The sequence below is a fragment of the Prionailurus bengalensis genome, chromosome F2 (assembly GCF_016509475.1).
Source record: "Prionailurus bengalensis isolate Pbe53 chromosome F2, Fcat_Pben_1.1_paternal_pri, whole genome shotgun sequence".
Taxonomy (NCBI): domain Eukaryota; kingdom Metazoa; phylum Chordata; class Mammalia; order Carnivora; family Felidae; genus Prionailurus; species Prionailurus bengalensis.
In genome coordinates, this window is record NC_057353.1 from 17,134,142 (window position 1) to 17,158,469 (window position 24,328).

Genomic DNA, 24,328 nt, shown 5'->3' on the forward strand with positions numbered 1-24,328 from the left:
AAATTTTTCTGTACCCAGGATCTGCCAAATTGTGAACTCTTTACCTATAAACACAAAAGCCAAAACGTTGCTGATGGAAAAGAAAACAAAAAAAAAGAAAGAAAACTTCAAACAATACTAAATGAAGCACAGTTGTTGCCCTAAATTACTCGGATACTCATTTCACTTCCCTGAGTTTCCAGGTTACACCCAGCCACAGGCCCACCAGGCCGCTCCTGGGGTGACTCTTACTCCTCTGGCGGTCCGGCGGTCCTGCTCGCTGCCTACGCCAGGGTCATCTTCACCGGGCGGCCGGGAGCGTTGGCCCACGCGGCTCCTGGGCCCCAGGGCGGCAGTCACTGTCAGCGAGGAGCCGTAGCCTCTAGATCGGATCCACCAGTGTCCCCAGAACTTCGCGTGCACGGCGAAGCGGGAGCCAGTCCGCGCGCTGTGGCCCGGGCTTTCGCCGGGGTGCACGGGGAAGAGAGAGGGAGCGGCTTTCGGCGGCCGGGCCCGAGCAGGGGCCGCCCAGCCTGAGTCTCCTGCCGCGCGCCGGCAGCCCCCGGCTCGGAGCGGGCGCCCTACCGCCGCGCTGCCGGCCGCCCGGCTCTCTCCAGCCGCCCGACACACTGCGGGAGGAGCCGCCGGCCGCCGTGACGCGTCAGGGAGGAAACGGCGGCGCCCGGCGGCCCTGCGGGGAAGGAGGAAGCGCGCGAGTGCGCTCGCCTCCGCCCCGCCGCACTAGGAGGCAGCACCGCGCGGACCGGGGTAGGTGCGGGGACGCGGGGACGCGAGGCGGGTGGGCCGGCCGCAGGGTCCGCGCGCGTCCGGTCGCAGTCGGAGCCCCCCGGGCGGGTGAGACGGGGCGGGGCGAGCGGTGCCCGGGCCTCGACTGCTGCCTCTCCTCGAAGCAAACGTGACTTTTCGACCCCTCAGCCCGAAAACCTCCGAATTGGTCAGAAGGGCAGAAGCAATACCCCCCGCGCAGCCCCCGACTCTGAGAGTTGGTGGTCTGTGTTTCCTCGAGGTGAATTCGGATTCTTTTTGATTCCTAAACGCTCGAGCCTTGTCGGTGGACGGACATTGTTAACCCGTGCGCGGCCTCGCAGCTTAGACGAGCCGGGAACCGTGAAGGTGGGGGACCCCCTCCTGGAGTCGAAAGAGGGTGCGGGTCACCTGCGAGGATCAGGGATGGCGGAGGGCAAGGGAATCATTAACCTGTTGTCAGCGGATGGTAGTCTCAGACTAATGCGTTCCTGTCCTTAAGTTCTCTGTGATTTATTTAAAGCCTTTCCATCTCTTTTAAAGTGAATTTGGCTCTATTGGTTCCCTCAGCTTTAGCATTAATATGTACCATCTAGAGTGCTTTGAGGTTTTTAGATCTGTCATTTTTAGTGGTGGTCAGTTGGAAAGGTAGAAGAGAGAAAGAGTTCATCTCTTGAGACTTAAACTCCATCATTTAATTTTGCACAGTGATTTCTGAACCATAAGTTGAATTTCGGTTCTGCACCAAGAGACTATATATTTGAGATGCAGGTACACTTGAGATGCAAGAATAAATACAGAGCACTATAGTTTCTAAATCTTTACTTAAAAATATTAGAGTTTAGTGTGTTTTGATTCTCTACTTGGTCTCTAGGTTGAGGATTTACCCAACCAATCTGGGAAGTGACTTATTTATTTAACAAACACTTAAATGGCTCTTACTACATGCTTGGGCTCCTTCTAAATGTTTTATAAATATTAACTCAAATTGTTAACTGAAAATACTAAATTGTAGCAGTTCTAGCAGTGAAGAGGTTGTGTACACTTCAGTTCCCCAAATGTCATTGCAAGAACTAGAAACATTAGAGGAAGTTTCAGGCATATTTTAGGACTGGGTGTGCCTTCTGGTGCACTTGGCTACCACTCCTGTAAGACAAACCACCACCCCTTCATTCCCTGGGGGAAGGGAGTCTGGAGCTACAGGAATGAGACCTCTTCCTTTCAGATCTCCACCAGATCCCTAGTGTCTTCTATAAGATGGTCTTTCTCATCCACTATACTGTCCATCATTATTAGCTAACTCTGGAGAGACCAGAACTTCTCCCTTTTTTCAACTGCCACTACACTGAGCCTAATTTTGTTTTTAAAAGGAGCTTTGTTCCTAATCTGTTTGACAATTGATGAAACCATAGTTTAGTGAAATATACCATAAAATAGAATGTTTTGGTTTGTACACATCAACGTAACAAATAATGCTCTGTGATTTCACAGCCATTTACTGTTGGTAATGTTGAGTTGATAGGTCAATCTGGTAGATGCCCATTTTGTGATTTGCAGACATATAGAGAGAATATTTTTCCAGAATAAAGTACCCTTTTCAAATGAGTCCTTGGCCTGATAGATTGTTACAGACCCAAAACCATGATTCATGGTTTTTATCATTATGGTGATTATCAATATGATGTCAAAATCTGCATGTTATACCAGCTTTCTCTCTTTGTAGCGTTTTCTCTCTCTCTCATTTAAATTTCCAGAGAGATGATTAAATGGGACTCTAAGCCTTATTTAATAGGTTTATGAAGTATCTCCTGGAAGTAGGAAGGCTCAGTTTCCTCTGATATAATTTATGGTACAACAGACAGTGCATTCATGAATTCAGTTCAGTGAAATGACAACTAATACTTTCCTGGATTACAGAGTACTTCCAGATATATTTGTGAAGTTGGCAGCCATTTTTTTTAAAGTTTGTTTATTTATTTATTTTGGCGGGGGTGGGGGGTGGGGGGAGAATTCCAAGCAGAATCTGCACTCACAGAGTCCAAGGTGGGGCTTGAAGTCATTAACCGTGAGATCATGACCTGAGCTGAAACTGAGAGTCAGACACTTAACCGACTCAACCACTGAGGCACCCTTAGCAGCCATTTTTTATTCGTGCTTTTACAGATGAGGAAACTGAGGCAGAGAAATGTTAAAATGCTTTAACCAGTATTGTATAGCTAGTGGGAGACAGAGCTTGAATAGAGAGCAGGTGTGTGGACAGAGCTTGGCATGTGCCAGTCTGTAGTAAACATTGTGGATGAATGACTCCGAATGACTTCAGATTTCTTGCTCTTTCTAAACATTATGCCTCTCAAATACCATAATTGATTTGTGCCTAAGAGATTTCCAGGCCTATACCAATATCCCTCAGTTATTTCAAACAGTATCTGATACAATAAACATCTTGTCTACAAAAAGAGATGAGAATGCTTTTTGGACTCATTTCATAGGATTTATCCACTCTGGCTTTTGAAAAAGCAAATAGGTTGGTTATTTTTTTTTTCTTCTAAAATATCTTCCTTTTTCCCTATGATGTGGAGATAGTTTAGATTGGACATGTGGTTTCATTGTTTGTGTTGATAGCTTCCTTATCTCTCCCTGCTCATTTAAGGTCATTTTTAAGGACTACAAATCACTGTAGGTTTTCAATGTCAGTGAACTCAATTAAGCTACTTAGATTCAAACACAATGATCATAGATACTGTCTTTTTTTTGCAGGGGCGGGGGAAGCATCTGACATTACTACTACTGATTCTTTGAAATGTTGCAAGTCCTTTAGTATAAAGGAGCTTTAAAAAAAGTTTTTTTTAATGTTTACTTTTGACAGAGAGAGAGACAGTGGGAACAGGGGAGGGGCAGAGAGAGAGAGGAAGACAGAATCTGAAGTAGGCTCCTAGCACAGAGCCCGATGCAGGGCTCAAACTCATGAACTGTGAGATCGTGACCCGAGCCAAAGTCAGACACTTCACCGACTGAGCCACCCAGGCACCCCAAGGATCTTTTTTTTTTAAACAAACCAAAAAACCCCTCAACTATTTATATCCTTCCAGCATAATCACTGAATCCTAACTTTGTGACCTCCAGATAGATAACCTTCAATTAGGAAATATGGCCATTACCTGGAGGGAGGAATTGAGAAGGGTATCGTGGAAAAAAGAGAGATGGGATGGACTTACCCATGAGGAATATTAGGTGGTAAGAAGCTCTTAATGAAGCCAGACTGAGTCATCTGCCTGTCAACATTCTTCTGTGTGGGGGTGGAATAAAATACTTTTGAAACCTGCCTTGTTTCAGAAACCACTTTACCTTTTCTGATCCTCATGTTTTTTCTCTCTCTCTCTTTTTAACTCATGTAAATTACTGACTAAAGTGCTGATTCATGAAACTTAAATTATGTAACATGTTATTCCTGACAGAAACAGCTCCCACGTTATTTTAAGGGACTCAGTGCTTCTGTTTTCCTTTACCTATTCCATTACCTATGGTGGCTTCTTTGTTCTCATTTCACTTTTTTTTTTTTTCTATTTCATGGAGAAAAGTAAATCTAAGAGGTGCCGATTCCACCTCTTGTAGTTCGTGTCAGAGTAATTTTAACTCAGTACTAACTTTGAGTTAATTGTCTTGCTGAGGAAGACGACATGGAAATCAAATGATGAAGGCCGATTCAGAGCATCAATAAGGGAAATTTTATTACCTGTATGAAACAGAGCCAGGGAACTTTTAAAGGGAATTAGGGCAGTGTACAATATCCTTGCCCTTGTCCAGTTTCCCACAGCCTCTCCTATTCCCCACGTCCTACAACCTGTCTTGGTCCATCTCCTTGTAGTCAGCATTTCTTCTGTTACTCAAAACCAAAGTCTGTTTTCCTCAGGTGGGGTTGGGGGTGGGGGTGAGTGAAAGGAGGGTAGGAGGGTGATGATATAAAGGGAATTGTTGTAGGGTAAGAGATTGATAATGTGTAAGATGGAAGAGAGGAGATGTGTGGGTGAAGTAAGATATTTAGTGTGCTCTCAGGGTGGATTTGTGCGGAGTGCTGGCCCCTCAACAGGGCCATAAATATAGGGGAGACCTACATGTGATCAAAGAATGTCTGGCAAGGATTAAAAACGTCTGTGATATTGTATGATATCAGCAGGCAGAGCTCGTTTTTACCACCAAATGCAGAAGTATCATTATAGGTAGCTGTTTCTTCAGGCTGTGTTAGAAATTTGTCTGCACATAATCAAAATGTAGAGGGCTGATTTAATGGCTTTTAATTTGAGAGGAGGAATGATTTGATAGGACTTTGCTGAGTAAAGGCCTGGATTTTGTACCTTTTTAAAGGCTTACTTTTTTTTGGAGAATGCCTGTAACTTTGAGATGATAATGTTATTTATTTTACTGTATTTACTGTATTAAAATACATTGTATTTATATTGCATATAGTAATGAATATGATTCATGTTAGTTGCTTCCATTCAGGTTCTGGATATATATTCTATGCCAGTCAATACCAATTTTTTTTTCTATAGGTAAAATAGACTTCATATAGGGGCGCATGGGTGGCGCAGTCGGTTAAGCGTCCGACTTCAGCCAGGTCACGATCTCGCGGTCCGTGAGTTCGAGCCCCGCGTCAGGCTCTGGGCGGATGGCTCGGAGGCTGGAGCCTGTTTCTGATTCTGTGTCTTCCTCTCTCTCTGCCCCTCCCCCGTTCATGCTCTGTCTCTCTCTGTCCCAAAAATAAATAAAAAACGTTGAAAAAAAATTTAAAAAAAATAGACTTCATATACAATATATGCATACACAAAATTGGACTCATTGATAGACTAACCATTCCAGAGAGTGCTGGATGAGATGTCTTCAAGTACAGTGCGGTGTCACTAGGACTTGACTAATTGTTTGCTTGAGTTCAAAAATGAGAAGCACCTTTATTTCTCTAGTTATTTATTTCCCTGTTTTTAAAATAAAAATAGGTTAAAATTAACTTAAAATGATCTGGTTTCCAATTCAGCATCCATATATGCACACAAAAATACATTTAAGACCAAGTGTATAGACTATATAATCTAATGCACATGTATATTATATGATATGACTAGCTAAGAAAGAATATAAGAATCATATCCTTAGTTTCCCAAGAAAATCCTATACATCATCTTTCCCCCACATTTCTATTATTGTGTTGTATGTTTTCTAAACATTATTTTTGATTTACACCTCTGTAATTCAAAGGTATGCATGCCCTTAAATTTAAGCAACTGAGAAGTATGTTACATAAAAAATAAGTCAACTCCACTCAATCTTACCTACAAAGAGAACCACTGCCAGTTTTTATATCCTTCTAGACTTTTTCCCATGTTTATATAAATTTGTGTATCTGTAAATGTACATTGAGGGTTTTTTTTTAATGGTAATCATTCTACACAATTTGTTTTTTTCTTATTTAGTACTTGATCATGGACATCTATAGATGTATGTAAAATTTGACAGTTACATAGTTAATAATTTATCCATTTTCTAGTTCCAGTATTTATATGCTCCCTCTTTTGTGTCTTTTAAAATATATTTAAATCACCAAAGTAATACATTTTTTTCAAGAAAATTCTAAAGAAAAAGAGAAAATGGGGGCACCTGGGTGGCTCAGTCAGTTAAGTGTCTGACTCTTTATTTCATCTCAGGTCATGATCTCATGGTTCCTGAGTTTGAGCCCTGCATGGGGCTCTGTTCTGACAGCGTGGAGCCTGCTTGGGAAACAGGTGCTCGCGCTCTCTCTCTCTCTCTCTCTCTCTCTCTCTCTCTCTCTCTCTCTAATAAAATTAAAAAAAAAGAGAGAAAATAAGAATCACCAAAATCTGCCATCCATTAATAATCACTACTAGCATTTTAGAGTATATCTTTCTAAACTTCTGTGCGTGCATATCCATATTTTCAGTGCCATTTAAAAAATTTTTCTTAGCATAACACTCTCCAGTTCCATCCACGTTATGCTAAGTGAAATAAGTCATACAGAAAAAGACAGATACCATATGTTTTCACTCTTATGTGGGTCCTGAGAAACTTAACAGAAGACCATGGGGGAGAGGAAGGAAAAAAAAAAAGTTAGGGAGGGAGCCAAACCATAAGAGACTCTTAAAAACTGAGAATAAACTGAGGGTTGATGGGGGGGTGGGAGGGAGGGAAGGGTGGGTGATGGGCATTGAGGAGGGCACCTGTTGGGATGAGCACTGGGTGTTGTATGGAAACCAATTTGACAATAAATTCCATATTAAAAAAATAAAAAATTTCTCTTATACAGGCATGCTTTGTTGGTTAGAGAATCATGTTTATGTAGCCAACCAACGTCATAGATTCCATGCATGTTTGAACCAGTTATTTACAGTTTCCTGGCCACCTGCCATACCCTAAACCTGGATAACACTCGTGGAAGTTTATACTATACTGCTCATCAAGGGGATGAGGTGAAGGTATGTAGATGGACTGACAAATCCATCCAAATCAGCATAAATCCTTCTAGTGGAAGTCAGTCAATATTTGTATTTTAAGTACATCTAAAATACAAGATGTTTAAGAAGAGAAATAATGAAATATTCACATGCACTTGACTGTGATCACTACAGGAGAAGCAGAAGTAATAGACTTGAACCAAGAAAAGTGTTAAATTCAGTTAAGAATTAGAATAGCTGAACTTTAGATGTTTTGAAATCGTCTCTGAATGATAAGTACGTGGTTTGGACTATTTGGTTTAATAAAGCTCCCACCAGTGGTAGGGAGGAATAGGTGACCTTGAAGTTCCCTGTGATCCTATTCTATTATAGACTGTCTCAGAGTTAGTAACACCTGACTTAGTATAATTTCATGCATACAACTCCCTAGTTGCATACTAACGCCACCAGTCTTTCCAGACAGCACCTGTCCAGGCTAATATCTCTCCACCCACTGAGCATGTGCACAGCTATCACCCACACAGTCCTCGTATACCTTTTTCCCGCCTTCCTCCCTTTCTGACAGTTTAGTAGCTTTTAAACCTCCCTATCCCCTTTTCTTCCAGCTTTTGCTTCAAGGAAATTTCTGTTCTTTTTCCATCCCACTCTCTTCATTTTCATCTTGAGCAAAAAAGATACTAATCATGGTGATACAGTTAGGAACAAGCCTTTCATAAGGGAAAGGAAAGCTTTTAGTTTGGGAGGGAAGGTAGACATTATAAAGAACCAGTGGTTTCAACCTTCAAAGTCCTTGAGAATACCCAGTAATTCCTTTCAAAATATCCATAGAAGTCTCCACCCACCTCCTTTTCTCTAAATAACCTGGTTTTCCTTAAGCATTAGCATTTATAATGAAATTTAAAACTGTTTATAATTTTGCAGGGGGGGAGTTCATATCATTGCAATAGCATTCTTTTGTGCTACTTTTTTCCTGTTGAAGATGTTAGCTATATAATGGATTGAGTTCACTGTTTTGGTCATGAAAGCTAACTCCTAGAAAAGACCACTCTTCCTTTCAGAAAACACATCTAGCTCTAGATACCTGGCTTAAAAACAGTCTCTTTTGTTTTAAGTAAGTGGAAGACTAAGAAAGCTATTTTAGATTAAAGCCTAGCTGTCTTTGAAAAGTGGTATGTCAGGATTCCAAACCCTTTCCTTCCAGATTTTCATCAGCAGGGATATGCATTGGTGAGAAGCATAGATCAGCCTTTGATCCTTGGGAGTCACAGAAGAAGCAATACTGGTTACAAGAATGATAGGTTGCCACTGGAGAGTCTCTCAAGTCAGGCCCAGGTAGCTGACTTTATACCACCTTCAGCTCAGCTGTAAAAGTGCTTTGGCGAGATGTTTTGAGGAGCTCCACACCAAGACAATAGCTGCTTAATAGCTACCCTGAGAGTAAAGGCCTATTATTTTCATAGATACGAATGAAAAAGGTTGTGAAAAGACATTTTTATTCAGCTTTCAAACAACATGATGCTAAAATTGATGATGGCTTAAACATGAAAGTACTATGTCATTTGCTTATTTGAACTAGGTTAGTAAACATTCAGAAATTGAGACTGCTAGAATTTAAAAAAGTGGTTCTTATTTTTGTAGTTCTATGTGTGCATACTTGGCATTTAATCCTTTCTGACACAAGTACCTCTCTTTTCTGATTGATCTCCTTTTATCCCTCCTCTTTCTTTTCTCATGAATATTTGGTTAATTTTTTTTTTGTCTGTAAGGAAATGATTTCTTTTTAATTAATGAAAGATAAGATACTTGTGTGTTTTAGCAGAGAACATTTTTAAAGAGATTAATAAGACTGTGCCCCCTTTTCTCCTTGAATTTTGTTTCCTCCTTTGGATTTCCTTTATTTCTGATTCTCATTGACATTAACATCATTTATGTTCCTCCTTTTAAAAGTCCACTCAAGTGTGAACAAAAGTCCTTGTCCTGTTGAATTTATTTGTTGTTTTTATTTGACATTTAGGATTAAAAATTTGCCTTTGAAATGCAGAATGGTATTATAAATTGCTACTTTTGTGTAGAAAAACAAGGAAAGAATAAGAATATATTTTTGCTTTGCTTGTCTTAAGCACAGACAGACTCTGGAAGGCTACTTAAGAAATTAACACTGTTTATCAAGTGGGATTGGGTGATGAGAGCTGTGTGGGTAGGGGCAGGGATGGGAAGCAGACTTTTCACTGTGTATTTTTTGTATACTCTTGTTAGAATCGTGTGAATATATAGCCCACTATAAAAATCTTTTTTAAAATCATGTCTATGGGGGGCACCTGGGTGGCTCAGTCAGCTAAGTGTCTGACTCTTGATCTCAGCTTAGTGTTTTTTTTTTTTTTATGTTTATTTTTGAGAGAGAGAGAGACAGACAGACAGAGCATGAGCAGGGGAGGGACAAAGAGAGAAGGAGACCCAGAATCTGAAGCAGGCTCCAGACTCTGAGCTGTCTGCACAGAGCCTGATGCAGGGCTTGAACTCACGAACCGCAAGATCATGCCCAGAGCCTAAGTTGGACGCTTAATCGACTGAGCCTCCCAGGTGCCCCTCACCTTAGGTCTTGATCTCAGGGTTGTGAGTTCAGGTCCGGCATTGGGCTCCATGCTGGGTGTAGAGCCTACTTTAAAAAAAAATTTTTTTTTAATTAAAAAAAAATCATGTCTATGGGTTTCCTGACTTAACAGAAAATAGATCTACCCTTTTCTGTTTTCCCTTTTCCATATGTCCAATAACACAATTTTATATTTTTATTTTAAAATTTTTAATCCCAATTAATATACAGTGTAATATTAGTTTCAGGTGTACAATAGAGCAATTCAACACTTCCATACATCACTGGTGCTCATCACAACAAATGCACTCCTTAATCCCTTTACCTATTCAACCCATCCTCCTACCCACCTCCCCTCTGGTAACCATCAGTTTTCTATAATTAAGAGTCTGTTTTTTGATTTGTCTCTCTCAAAAAAGTTGTTCTTTTAAATCTTTTTTAAAAGAATCCTTGCGTAGTCTAGTCTCAAAGGACTAATAGTATTTTGCGGGCATCTTGACCTGTTCCTTTCTGCTCACTCAAGTGTGGTGGCTAAGATTCATTATTAAGCCTTCCCTTAGGAAATCCTGATACTGCAAATGCAGCCAAATCTTAAGTTATTGTTGGCTTATTCGCTGAATCAGTTAACTGAAAATGTCTGCAGTATTCTGCCAACTGGATACTCAGTTGTTTCCTAATAAAACGATTAGACAATACCAACATAATTAGTGGAAAATTAGTTGATTTTCCCCCCATGGTATCTTGTATCTTATCATCATGATTATAATTTACCTACTTAAGATTGTATGAGTTTGATGCTTGTAGAAAATAAAGTTTGATTTACTTTTAGTATTTAGATAATTCTGCTCTTTTCAGCACACACTAAGCCAAATAGTTTCTTTCATCAGGATTTTTTTTTTTTTTTTTTTTTTTTTTTTACTTTTTGCCATTTATGACCTGTATTTTACTTTGTGGAGAGCAAAGAGAAAGGAATATTGTTGAGTATCTACCACGTGTTGGGTGCTTTAAGACATTATTTTATTAAATACTTAGAATAACTCTGGGGAGCAGGTGACTAGTTTTATTTTACAGATGAGCAAATTGGGGCTCAGTGAGGTTTTGAAGGTAGCTATATGTAGGCAACACAGGACGGTGCTGATCTGAACACATCTACCTGGATTTACCAGGAGATCTCCTCTGCCTTTGAGAAGGGGTTAAAGGCTGACTCTGCTCAAACCCCTCATCTGAAAGAACAGACAGAATTGATTTACAGATAACTCAGATTACCATCTGCTGTTGAGGTAGTAGTTAAATGAGTTTGAAGACTGGCTCTTCAGTTTTACTTTATTATTCTGAGATTACATTGTTTTTTTTTTTTTTTAGTTTAGTAACTGGTGCCTGACTTCAAGGAGAAAGCTTACTGAGAATGTCTTAAATATAATATATTTCTTAATGAAAAAGAGCTTAAAGTTCTAAATTTAATTACTGAATGGGTTAAATCCCGAACCTAGAGGTTTTGAACGCCTTATGTTGGAATCTGCAGAGGTATTAAACTCCTATTATTAGCAACCAATGCCTGGTGAACTTTGCCAACTCTAAGAAATGGTTTTCTAAAATCCCTTAAAGATGATAATCAGCAACCACTTATATAAATTTGGAGATAGAGCAGGTACAATCTATCATGCTAATCTTTGAGGGATGTTAGCTAAGGTAGGTATATCATGTGTCTTGGCAGTTACTGGATGAGCTCACGAGTAAGAATGAAAAAAACATTTTAGGTCTCAATTCATATTCTGTTATCTGAGGTATTTATATGATGGGCAAAGATGGTAGAAAAGATACTGAGGAAATTCAAGAAAGGTTTAAAAAGAAGTAAGAGTTCACAGACAGTGAATAAAGAGGACAGAATAAGCCTACCCACAGCATACTCCGGAGTCTGTTATATGTAATACTTAAGGAAAATAAAAAAGTTTTATATTCTTTTCCCATTGAATTATCTTGACATCCATGTAAAAAGTCAATTGACCATAAATGTAAAGGTATGTTTCTATACTCTCATTTTTATTCTAATTCCAGTGTCACACTGTCTTAATTAGCTTAGTGCGGCTTTTTAGTAAGTTTTAAAATCAGAAAGTGTGAGTCCTCCAACTTTGTTCTTTTTCAAGATTGCACTATTTGGGGTCCATTGCATTTTCATATGAATTTTCGAATCTGCTTGTTGGGGCGCCTGGGTGGCTCAGTTGGTTAAGTATCTAACTTCAGCTCAGGTCATGATCTCATGGTTTGAGGATTCGAGCCCTGTGTTGGGCTCTATACTGACAGCTCAGAACTTGGAGCCTGCTTCGGATTCTGTGTCTCCCTGTCTCTCTGTTCCTCCCCCGCTTGTGTTTTCTCTCTCTCTCTCTCAAATAAACATTAAAAGTTAAAAAGAATCTGCTTATCGATTTATCAAAATATGACAACTAGGATTTTGATGGGGATTTGATTGAATCTGTAGCTCAGTTTGGAGAGTATTACCATCTTAATGATATTTGGTGTTCACATCCATGAACGTGGGTCATTTTTCCATTTATTAAGATGGTCTATAATTTTTCAACAGTGTTTTGTAGTTTTCAGTGTATAAGTCTTCTGCTTTTTTTTTTTAAATTTTTTTTTCAACGTTTATTTGGGACAGAGAGAGACAGAGCATGAACGGGGGAGGGTCAGAGAGAGAGGGAGACACAGAATCTGAAACAGTCTCCAGGCTCTGAGCCATCAGCCCAGAACCCGACGCGGGGCTCGAACTCACAGAGCGCAAGATCGTGACCTGGCTGAAGTCGGACGCTTAACCGACTGTGCCACCCAGGCGCCCCTTCTGCTTCATTTTTAAAATTTATTTCTAAATATCTCATTCTTTTTGATACTGTTGTAAATGAAATTGTTTTCTTAATTCATTTTATGTTTGCTCATTGCTACTATATAGAAATACAATTAATTTTTTTTATTGAGGTACAATTGACATAATGTTATGTTAGTACAATTGATTTTTAATCATTGACCTTGTATTCTTTAATCTTGCTGAACTTAATTAGTTTGAATCGTTTTTTGGTGGATTCATTAGGATTTTCTATATATAAGATTATATTATCTGCACATATAGTTTTACTTCTTCCTTATCAATCTGAATGTTTTTTACAAATATTTTCTTGCCTGATTGCTATGACTAGAACCTCCAGTACAACATTGAACATAAATGAAGAGAGTTGATATCCTTGTCTTATTCCTTATATCAGGAGAAGAGCATTCAGTGTTTCCTCATTACATGTGATGTTAGCTGTGGGTTTTTTTGTAGATGCCCTTTAATAGCTTGAGGACATTCTCTTCTTAGTTGCTATGTTTTTATCATTAAAGAGTGTTAGATTTTTCAAGTGCCTTTTCTGCCTCTGTTGAAATGATCGTGTAGTTTCTGTCCTTTATTTTGTTAATACAGTAATACATTTGATTATTTTTCAGATGTTAATCCAACTTTTCATCCCTGGGATAAATCACATTTGGTCAAGGTATATAATCCTTTTTATATGTTGCTGAATCTGGTTTGCTGGTATTTTGTTGCGAATTTTTGCACTATGTTGATCTGTAATTTTCTTCTGATATCTTTGGTTTTGGTATCGGTAATACTGGCCTCCTTGAATGAGTTCCTTCCTCTTCTTTTTCTTTGGGAGGAGGTAAGATTTGGTGAAAGATTGATATTAATTTTTCTTTAAGCTTTTGGTAGAATTCACCAGCAAAGCCATCTGGACCTTGGCTTTTATTTGTGGGATATATTTTTTTTTATTGCTAATTCAATGTCTTGTTATATATCTGTTTTTTTGAGAGAGAGAAAGGGAGAGCGGTGCATACATGAATGAGAGAGGAAGGGGCAGAGAGAGAGGGAGAGAGCATCTTAAGCAAGGCTCCACACCCAGCAAGGAGTCTGGCATAACATGAGCCTAAGTCGAGTTGCACGCTTAACTGACTGAGCCACCCAGGCACCTCTATATATATCTATTTAGTTTCCAGTTCTTCTTTAGTTTGTTTTGGTAGTTTTTTCCTTCCTACAAATTTGTCCATTCATCTAGGTGATCTAATTGGCTCCCATTCATTCCTTATTTTACTAATGAGTCTTTTCTTGATCAGTATGGTTAAAGGTTTACCAATCTTGTTATTTTTTTTTCAAAGAACCAACTTTTGGTTTTCTCAATTGTTTTTCAGTTCTCTATTTCATTGATTTCTACTGTAGTCATTATTACTTCCTTTTGTTTGCTTTGGGTTTAGCTTGCTCTTTTTTTTCTAGTGTCTTAAGGTGGAAGTTTAGGCTATTGATTTGAGATCTTTTTTAAGGTAGGCATTCACAACTATAAAAATCCTTCTGAACACTATATTCGTTGAATTCTAGAAGGTTTGGTATGTTGTGTTTTCATTTTCATTTATCTGAAAGTGTTTCCTAATTTCTCTTGTGATTTCTTATTTGACCCCTTGGTTACTTAAGAATGTGTTGTTTAATTTCCACGTATTTGTGAATTTACCACATTTCCTCTTGTTATTGCTTTCTAATTTAAATTCATTGTTGTCTGAGAACATAATTTGTATGATTGCTGTCTTTTTAAATTTAATGAGGCCTTATTATGGCCAAATATATGGGCTCCCCTAGAGAATGCTTCATGTATATGTGAGAGGATTGTGTATTTTGTTTCTGTTGTTGGAAATGTTCTATGTATGTCTAGTAGGTCTCATTGGTGTCTGGTGTTCATGTCTTCTCTTTCCTTATTGATATTCTGCTGAGATGTTCCCATTAAAGCATTTTAATGATTTATATTAGTATAGATGTGAAAACTTACTATCAAGATAAAAGACTGAAATGCAAACTTATAATGTTGTTTTAGTGGGCTATTTAAACAAAATTAAATTGAGAAATTATTTATTTTCAGCACACTGGAGTCCTGTGTCGGGCTCCATGCTGAGTGTGGAGACTGCTTGGGATTCTCTCTCTCCCTCTGTCCCTCTCCCCTGCTCTCACTCTTTCTCTCTAAAATAAAAAAAAAAAAAATTTTAATTATTTACTTTCATTACTTTTTAATGTTAAAATTTAAATGTAACTTAAGTTCAGTGCTATTTTCTCAGGTCCATGATTCTTTTGTATCTTTGTGATAGGATTTGTTAGTAAAGTGCACTGAAATAGTTTTTCAAACAGTATTGACACTCATCTCATCTCAAATGAATCAACAGTCTTATTTGATCAACTTACCTATTAGGAATTAAGAATTTATTGCTAACATGTGGTGGAGGTGACTGCTCCAAAAAATGTAACAAATGTAACCCATATCTTCACGCTAAGCAGAACTGGTATATAGTTGAATTTTCTTGTTTTTAATTTTCAATGGTAACATTTTTTGATCTGCACCTACAAGAATTCTATGAAATACACATTTCAAAATTTGCAGTGGTAGAAAGGCTATGTGAAATTCAGTTGATAGAGGCAATTTTTAAAATGTATAAATGTATGAATACCAGTAAATTCTTTTCCTTAAAGCATCATGTACTTGTGAAGACAATATAATTTTACTTGCCTTGCAGCACATATGGGAATTATTCTGCATTTTACAAATAAACTATTGTTTTGAAATTATACCCACATTTTAGTGTTTTGTTTTGTTTTTTTAACTGTAGTTAGAATGATCTCTCATTTAATGAATCCTGTTATCCAACAGTGACCATTTTGGAAGGCCATTTGGCCTAAGTAGATAAAGAGTGAGGGTCAGAACATAGAGGAAAAATTCTACATTATTTCTAGATTATCCAGATTTTTGGATTATCAGAGATGACAGCAGTTAGATAGATTGAAGAACAAACAGTAGCTACAGAAGAATCAAAAAGAATGTAATAGTGGAAAAAGTACAGAAGTGTATTAAGAGGGAGAACATAGCTGCAGAAGTCTTTTTAGGTCCTTGGCAAAGAGGCCAGTACACAGAAATGCATTCCTAGATTTTCTAAATCTATATCTACCCTGGGAGGGAAATTTCTGAGTGAAGTGTGTCATTGGAGCACATGCTCTCCAGTACTATGCTTATTACAGTAATTGAATTTTCCCTCTCCATTTAGATCATGTGGCAATATTCTCTATGGCAACACCAAATGACTAAAGGAATGAATTTGATTGGTTTATTAAGTGTTTTAAAAATCTAGGGGCACCTGGGTGACTCAGTTGGTTAAGTGTCTGACTTCGGCTCAGGTCATGATCTCATGGTTCGTGGGTTCAAGCCCCGTTTCAGGCTCTGTGCTGACAGCCTGAAGCCTGGAGCTGGCTTCAGATTTTTTGTCTCCCTCTCTCTCTCTCTGCCCCTCCCCTGCTCACGCTTTGTCTTTCTCTCTCTCTCAAAAATAAATAAACATTAAAAAAATAATAAAATAATAAATAAAAATCTTATGAGCTGATTTAGGAAAGTGATGATAGATGTAAAAATGTTTGGCATAGTAAAGGGCACAAAGTAGGAATGTGATAAATGTTGGCTGATATTATCCTATCCATAATATTCTATAATACTTAATAGCTTTGGCTGAGGAATTTAGAAAGCCCCAGTTACAGTGCTAGATCTGCCACTAACTTATTAAGGGATCCTTAGCAAGTCACTTGATTTTCTTTGATTGTAAATTACTCAAATTTCCTTCTACCTCTAAAATTCTATGGTTCTATTAAATCCATATAAAGAAAAAAGCTTTAAATAAAGATTATTTTTTTAAATAGAGGTGGAAGTTTTGTTGTTTTCAACTTTTACAATTTTAACTAGGGTACACTACATGAATAAGATTCTTTATAGCATTATCTAAAACCAACCACTGATTTATTTGAAAACAAAGGGTTTCTTTACAGTGTCATTTAGCCTGGCATTGCCATGAATCCAAGAATTATTCCACACTAATCAGAGAACAGTAATTCAGTTGTACTTAAATTAGGAGTTCCACACAGCCATTCACCAGAGATGAATTGAGGTGAACAAGAACTTCTAACTTAATTTGCGAAAGTTCTAAAATGTACTGGTGGAATACACTGTAGGAGAGTGAAAAGTAGGTGGGAAGTGTGGCTCAGATCATGCAAAGCTGTTACAGAAACTGTCGCTGCTTTTTGTTAACATTTTCTGATCTGTGTGATTTCTAGTAAAAAAAATTAATGATACTGTAAATTTTGGGACCATTTTTACCATTTTGAAATGTTGATGTATGGTGTGACTGTTAGATAATGAATCAGTGTGTTTGGTCATTTTTGTTTTTTAAAAAAACAAAATGTTATATGGATTCATATTCATGTAGTTGTGAAGGAAAAAACTCTTGTTTTCCTTTACATGAAATACCCTGAACAATTCTGTCCTCTGGTTATAAATGTGTGGCAGTTTTTCACACACCAAGCAGTTCTGAGACACCAGCTGGGTGTGTCCTACAAATTAACTCAATCCTGACACTGTCTGGAGATCCCACAGATTAAGAGCTCAGTTTTATAGAACTGTCGTCCCGCCCCCTTCTGCTGACAACTGCAAGGCCAGGTGGTTACCTGTGCTTCTGAAGGACACGCTATAAATTTCCTACGATTCCCTCCTCAGGTTTGACTAATTTGCTAGTGTGGCTCACAGAATTCAGGAAAAACAGTTAACTTACTAGATTGCCAGTTTATTATAAAAGCTGCAACTCAGGAACAGCCAGATGGAAGAGATGCTTGGGGCAAGGTATGTGGGAAGGGATGAGGGAAGTTCCATGCCCTCAGTCAGGGGTGCACCACTCTCCCACATCTCTGTGTGCACCAATTCAGACGGAAACTTTCTGATCCCGTCCTTTTGGTTTTCTATGTAGGTTTCATTATGTAGGCATAGTTGGTTAAATCATTGGCCACTGGTGATTTATTCAACCTCCAGCCCCATTCCCCTCCCCAGGGGTGGGGGTGGGTGGGACTGAAAGGTCCATCCCTCTGATCTAATCAGATTGGTTCCCCTGGCAACCAGTCCCTTTCCTTAAATTATCTAGGGGTTTTCGGGGCACCTGGGTGGCTCAGTCGGTTAAGCGGTTAAGCGTCCGACTTCAGCTCAGGTCATGATCTCACGGTAGGTGAGTTCGAGCCCCGCGTAGGGCTCTGGGCTGATGGCTCAGAGCTTAGAGCCTGCTTCCGATTCTGTGTCTCCCTCTCTCTCTGCCCCTCCCCCGTTCATGCTCTGTCTCAAAAATAAATAAAAACGTTAAAAAAAAATAAATAAATTACCTAGGGGTTTTCCAGAAATCACCTAACATAAACTCAGGTGTGATTGAGACAGGCTTGTTATATGAATGACAAAAGACACCTGTTTCACCCTTATCATTTTTGTCACTTATGAGGGTTTTAGGAGCTCTGCCAGAAACTGATAAAGACCAAATAATATATGTATTTCTTCATATAAATCACAATATTGTAGTACATTTTTTTTGTTTTGAGAGGCAAATTATGCTCAGAGACTGAGTTTGTCTTTGCCAGTGAGAAAATTAATAATGGGAAACCTCAGGGCGCCCGGGGGGCTCGGTTGTTTAAGCACCCAATTTTGGTTCAAGTCATGGTCTTCTGGTTCATGGGTCGAGCCCCATGTCAGGCTCCATGCTACCCTCTCTCCCCCAACGCAAGTGCATGCATGCTCCCCTCTCTCTTTCTCACTTTCAAAAAAATAAACTTAAAAAAATGTTTTTTAAATAATGGGAAACCTCACTAAAATGGGGACAGGTGGAACTCTCACACCCACACTTGTAGTCAACTGCAGACCCAACAGAAAGAGATAGACCTTGCATGTGGCTACTACTTTACTATCAACAGAAGGAAGAAAGGCTTATCTTATGTGGCTCTCTCCCAAAAACTCAGCCAATGAGAAATAGCCACAATCTAGCCAATGAAAATCCACTATACTTCCAGTTCCCAGTTTGCACCAATGGAATTCTTTCTTTATAACTGCCTTCCCAGCTTACCCTCTTTCTCTATACAAGAGCCTGTGAGCCCTCTCTGGACTTGTCTGTCCTTTTGCTGTAGCTTACTTGTTCTGGCTTGTAGTTCTCTTTTACTCCCAGATAAACCCATCTTTTGCTGATAAAATAACTGGAAGTTTTATTTTTAAGGTTAACACCAGTAATTTATTTAATGTAGGTTCACTGTAGTAATTTCATAAGCCAATAGCATACAGGATAATGTCTCTTAATAAACCAATAAAGAAATAACATATCCCAAATAATGGTAGATGAATCACACTATTGTTCCAGGCAAGGGATGATAAAAGAAATAAAGGCCAAATTTAGTTGAGGTATATACTTTTATATAGTCGGCACTCAGGAGAGACAGCTCAGCCAACTGAGAGCTGACATTAAACTGTCAGAGCAAAAGTGAAAGTCCTTTGTTCCTAGAGCGTGTTGGTAAGGAACAGTGGCACTGATGTTGATCGGAAAGATGTTCTTCTTGGGACGACTGCACAGTTTTCACCGCTGCCGATAAAACAGTTGCCTTTACCACACCAGGGTCCAGTGCCCTGAGGTCTTGGGAGAGCTATTTATATCAGCAAAGAGTAGTCTTGCCAGACTGAATACACTCAGATAGTCCTTACAGACTCTGGGTATTTATAGTCTAAATGTCCACTTGCCATAGTTGCTTCTTCATATGTTTTTATTGATAAGCCCAAGCAGGGTCCTCAGCAGCTGAGCTATGGAGTAATTATCAATGATAATGGATGAGATGATGAAATCCTGACACAACTTACACCAACTTTACTCTTTATGAACTTTACTCTTTACTCCTTACCTTCCTCTTACAAATAGGTTCATTTATGTCACAAGCAGGTGGATTCAAAATCATATCAAAACAATATACAACATCATTGTTTAAGAATTGTTAAAATTGGGGCACCTGGGTGACTCGGTTAAGCATCTGACTTCAGCTCAGGTCATGATCTCCTGCTTTGTGGGTTTGAGACCCATGTCAGGCTCTGTGCTGACAGCTCTCTCTCTCAAAAATAAATAACATTAATTTTTTTTAGATAAAAAGAATTGTTAAATTATGACAACCAAAACTATTTTTCCACCTTCATTAAAAGAATACAGTACACTTTAAATGTCCATTTAAGTTTTAATGGAAAAACCAGGAGGCAAGCCATCGAAATGTACTCTGGGTTTTTCTCTTTTGTAATTTTAAGCTCTTACTATTAAAGTTCACTTATCATAATTCTGTGTACATTGCCTTAAGTTCAGTTTTAAAAGGAGGGAAAAGTGGAAAACAAGTTACGAAACACTAAGGTAATGGATGGTGGTTATGAGTCATTATGGTTTATTGTGCAAGTATGTTACAGAAGCAGAAGGATCTATCAGGCACACAGTTCTCTTAAAATGACAGATTTCTCAAATCCTCAGTGACAAGGATCTTGTATATGTGTAATGAAGTGTCTTCTCATGGACTTTCTAATCATTAAAATATAAAGTTTGTGTCGCTTGGAGAAAGAAGGTAAGTGATTGTGTTGAAGACTGTATATTTGTTGGATAATTGTATACTACCCTGGTCATCATTTGCTCTTAAGTCTTTCTAGGACCCACCAGAGCTAGCCATATCCTGAAGGACCATATTGATTTTCAGACTTTTTTTTAAACAATTTCTCTTTTTATTTTTATTTTTTATTTGTTTAATGTTTAGTTTTAAGAGAGAGAGAGAGACAGAATTCAAGTGGGGGAGGGGCAGAGAGAGAGGGAGACACGGAATCCGAAGCAGGCTCCAGGCTCTGAGCTGTCAGCACAGAGCCTGACATGGGGCTCCAACTCAGGAACCAGGAGATCATGACCTGAGCTGAAGTAGGACGCTCAACTGACTGAGCGACCAAGGTGCACCAATGAATAAACAATTAAAAAAAAAAAATTAGCATCGAAGCTATTTTGGATCTCTCTGCCCCTCCACAGCTTGTGCTCTCTCTCAAAAATAAACATTAAAAAAATTGTTTATTTATTTATTTTGAGAAAGAGTGCACGGTGCGGGGTGGGGGGGGGGGGCGGGAGAGACCCCCAAGCAGGTCCCACGCCATCAGCTCAGAGCCCAACGTGGGGCTTGATCCCGCTACCTCAAGTTCATGACCCAAGCTGAAATACATTTAGCTGACTGAGCCACCCAGGCACCCCCAGACTTACTTTTACAGGTAGAAAGCAAGAAGTACCTCATTTCATCTGAGGTAGTAGGCCATAAACAACATTTTGAGCTTATAAGGTGATTTTCTTTTATTTAAAAAAAATTTGTTTTTACTTTATTTTCTTTTGAGAGAGAGATAGCATGTGCATGAGCAGGAGGGAGGGGCAGAGGAGAGAGAGAGAGAGAGAGAGAGAGAGAGAATCCTAAGCAGGCTGCATGCTCACAAAGGAGCCTGACTCAGGGCTTGATCCCATGACCCTGGGATTGTGACCTGAGCCAAAATCAAGAGTTGGACACTCAACTGACTAAGCCACCAGGTTCCCCTTTAAAATTTTTTTTTGAGGGGCGCCTGAGTGGCTCAATTGGTTAAGTGTCTGACTCTTGATTTCAGCTCAGGTCATGATCTCACAGTTTGTGAGTTCAAGCTCCACATCAGGCTCCATGCCAGCAGCAGGGAGCCTACTTGGGATTCTCTCTCTCCCTCTCTCTCTCTGCCCCTCCCCTGCTCTCACACTCTCTTTCTGTCTCATTCAAAATAAATAAACTTTTTAAAATATAATAATCTATTTTTTATAATTTACATCCAAGTTAGCATATGGTGCAACAATGATTTCAGGAGTAGATTCCTTAAGCCCCTTACCCATTTAGCCATCCCCCCTCCCACAACCGCTCCAGCAACCCTCTGTTTGTTCTCTAAGAGTCTCTTATGTTTCATCTCCCTCCCTGTTTTTATATTATTTTTGCTTTCTTTCCCTTATGTTCATCTGTTTTGTATCTTAAAGTCCTCATATGAGTGAAATCATATGGTATTTGTCTTTCTCCGACTAATTCCATTTAGCATAATACCCTCTAGTTCCATCCACGTAGTTGCAAATGACAAGATTTCATTCTTTTTATTGCTGAGTAATACTCCATTTTATATATATACATGTATGCTCACAAAGGAGCATATACATACATATATATATATATATGTATATATATATATATATATGTATAATGGAGTATTACTCAGCAATCAAAAAGAATACACACACACACGTGTGTATACACACACACACATTATATTTATACACACCACATCTGCTTTATCCATTCATCCATCGATGGACATTTAGGCGCTTTCCATACTTTGGCTATTGTATCCATACTTTGGATAGTGCTGCTGTAAACATTGGGGTGCATGTGTCCCTTTGAAACAGCATACCTGTATCCCTTGGATAAATACCTAGTACTGCAAATGCTGGGTCATAGGGTAGTTCTAGTTTTAATTTTTTGAGGAACCTCTATACTGTTTTCCAGAGTGGCCGCACCAGCTTGCATTCCCACCAACAATGCAAAAGAGATCCTCTTACTCCACATCCTTGCCAACATCTGTTGTTGCCTGAGTTGTTAATGTTAGCCATTCTGACAGGTGTGAGGTGGTATCTCATTGTGGTTTTGTATTTCCCTGATGATGAGTGATGTTGAGCATTTTTTCATGTGTCAGTTGGCCATCTGGATGTCTTCTTTGGAGAAGCGTCTATTCATGTCTTTTGCCCATTTCTTCACTGGATTATTTGTTTTTGGGGTGTTGAGCTTGATACGTTCTTTATAGATTTTGGATACTAATCCTTTATCTGATATGTCGTTTGCAAATATCTTCTCCCATTCTGTCGGTTGCCTTTTAGTTTTGCTGATGGTTTCCTTTGCTGTGCAGAAGCTTTTTATTCTGATGAGGTCCCAATAGTTCATTTTTGCTTTTGTTTCCCTTGCCTCTGGAGACGTGTTGAGTAAGAAGTTGCTGTGGCCAAGGTCAGAGAGGTGTTTGCCTGCTTTCTCCTCGAGGATTTTTATGGCTTCCTGTCTTACATTTAGGTCTTTCATCCATTTTGAGTTTTTGTGTGTGTGTATGGTGTAAGAAAGTGGTCCAGGTTCATTTTCTGCATGTCGCTGTCCAGTTTTTCCAGCACCATTTGCTGAAGAGACTGTCTTTATTCCATTGGATATTCAAAGATTAGTTGAATCTAATCAAAGATTTGTCAAAGATTAGTTGGCCATACATTTGTGGGTCCATTTCTGGGATCTCTATTCTGTTCCATTGATCTGAGGTCTGTTTTTGTGCCATCAAAATAAATAAACTTTAAAATTATTTATCAATATAGGAGCACTAACAGTGTAAGAAAATAATAAGTAATGTAACTTGGTTCTATGAAAATAATACTAAGTTCAGTCATTTTATGTAGGCATTTTCCCATTTATACTTAAGCACCACAGACTCTCCTTACTGCATCAGAATGCTAACATTAATGTGGTTCAGCTCGCAATAATTTGTATTCATTTCATTAAAGCCCAAGTTACAGTTTATGAAGTTATTTCATTTAATATAGTACAGCTCATAGAATATAGTAGAACCTCAAAAAAATGTTTGTTGAGTAGTCTGGCCATCTGCTCACACTCAAAAAAAAAAAAAAGAAAACAGGCTAAAAAAATGGAGGAAAAATTCCCCCCATTCCATCTTGCATACCAGAAGAGACTAATCTTCATAAAGCCCTATTTTAATGGCATGCCTACCTTTCTTAACCTACAATAGCTCTTTATTAGTTCAAATCCAAACTTTTCACCCTGCCTTACATAGTCAACCTAATTTGGGACAGCACTTCTGCAGAATCAGTCTGTACAGTTAGATCCACTTAATTAAAATACTGGCAGCATAGGTAGGGGATATGGATTGGTTGTACTAACTTAAAGCAGATTTTGGCTTTCCAAATCTAGACATTAACATCAGGGTATAGACTTTAAAGTTATATGTTGGTACACTAAACAAAAACTTTGTATTCATTAAATATTTATTGAGTGCTCACTATGGGCTAGGCACTGGAATAGTGGATGAGGCTTTGGTGATCATCAAAATCAACATAACCTCTGCCCTCATGGAGATTCTGGTGTAATTGTGAAGGCAAATAGTTATAATTCAGGGTAGAAAGTGCTAGAACAGGAGAAGTGCCCCAGGAGCCCAAGTTCACAGCAAGAGCATTTAACCCAGCTATATAGGATCAGAGAAGGCTTCTTAGGCTCATTGACTTCTAGCTTGGTGACAGTCAATGGGCTGTGCATTACAGGTTGAAGGCTCGTGAGTTTGAGCCCCGCTTGGGCTCTGTGCTGACAGCTCAGAGCCTTGAGCCTGCTTCGGATTCTGTGTCTCCCTCTCTCCGTGCCTCCCCCACTCGCATTGTGTGTGTCTCTCTCTCAAAAATAAATAAACATTAAAAAATTTTTTTAAAAGAAAAATAAATCAGAATGGATAAAATAAGCTGCTTTTACTGCTCAGCTTCTAGTCATGTACTATGTTGCCTTTAATTTGTGTAATTTATGCATACAAAATTACTAAGTCACACTGAG

The 24,328-nt window shown here is 38.8% G+C and overlaps 1 protein-coding gene across 2 annotated transcripts in view; it reads left to right on the top strand.

Annotated features, from left to right (window-relative positions):
• The first annotated feature begins 245 nt into the window (after window positions 1-245).
• Window positions 246-24,328, top strand: part of LOC122496028 (serine/threonine-protein kinase Sgk3) — a 142,572-nt gene continuing 118,489 nt past the window's right edge. The window contains exon 1 of one of the 2 annotated variants that reach the window (XM_043602215.1): window positions 246-747. The gene's annotated coding sequence lies outside the window, so the exon portion shown is untranslated. The remainder of the gene's footprint in view (window positions 748-24,328) is intronic. The other variant, XM_043602214.1, reaches the window with a different exon arrangement.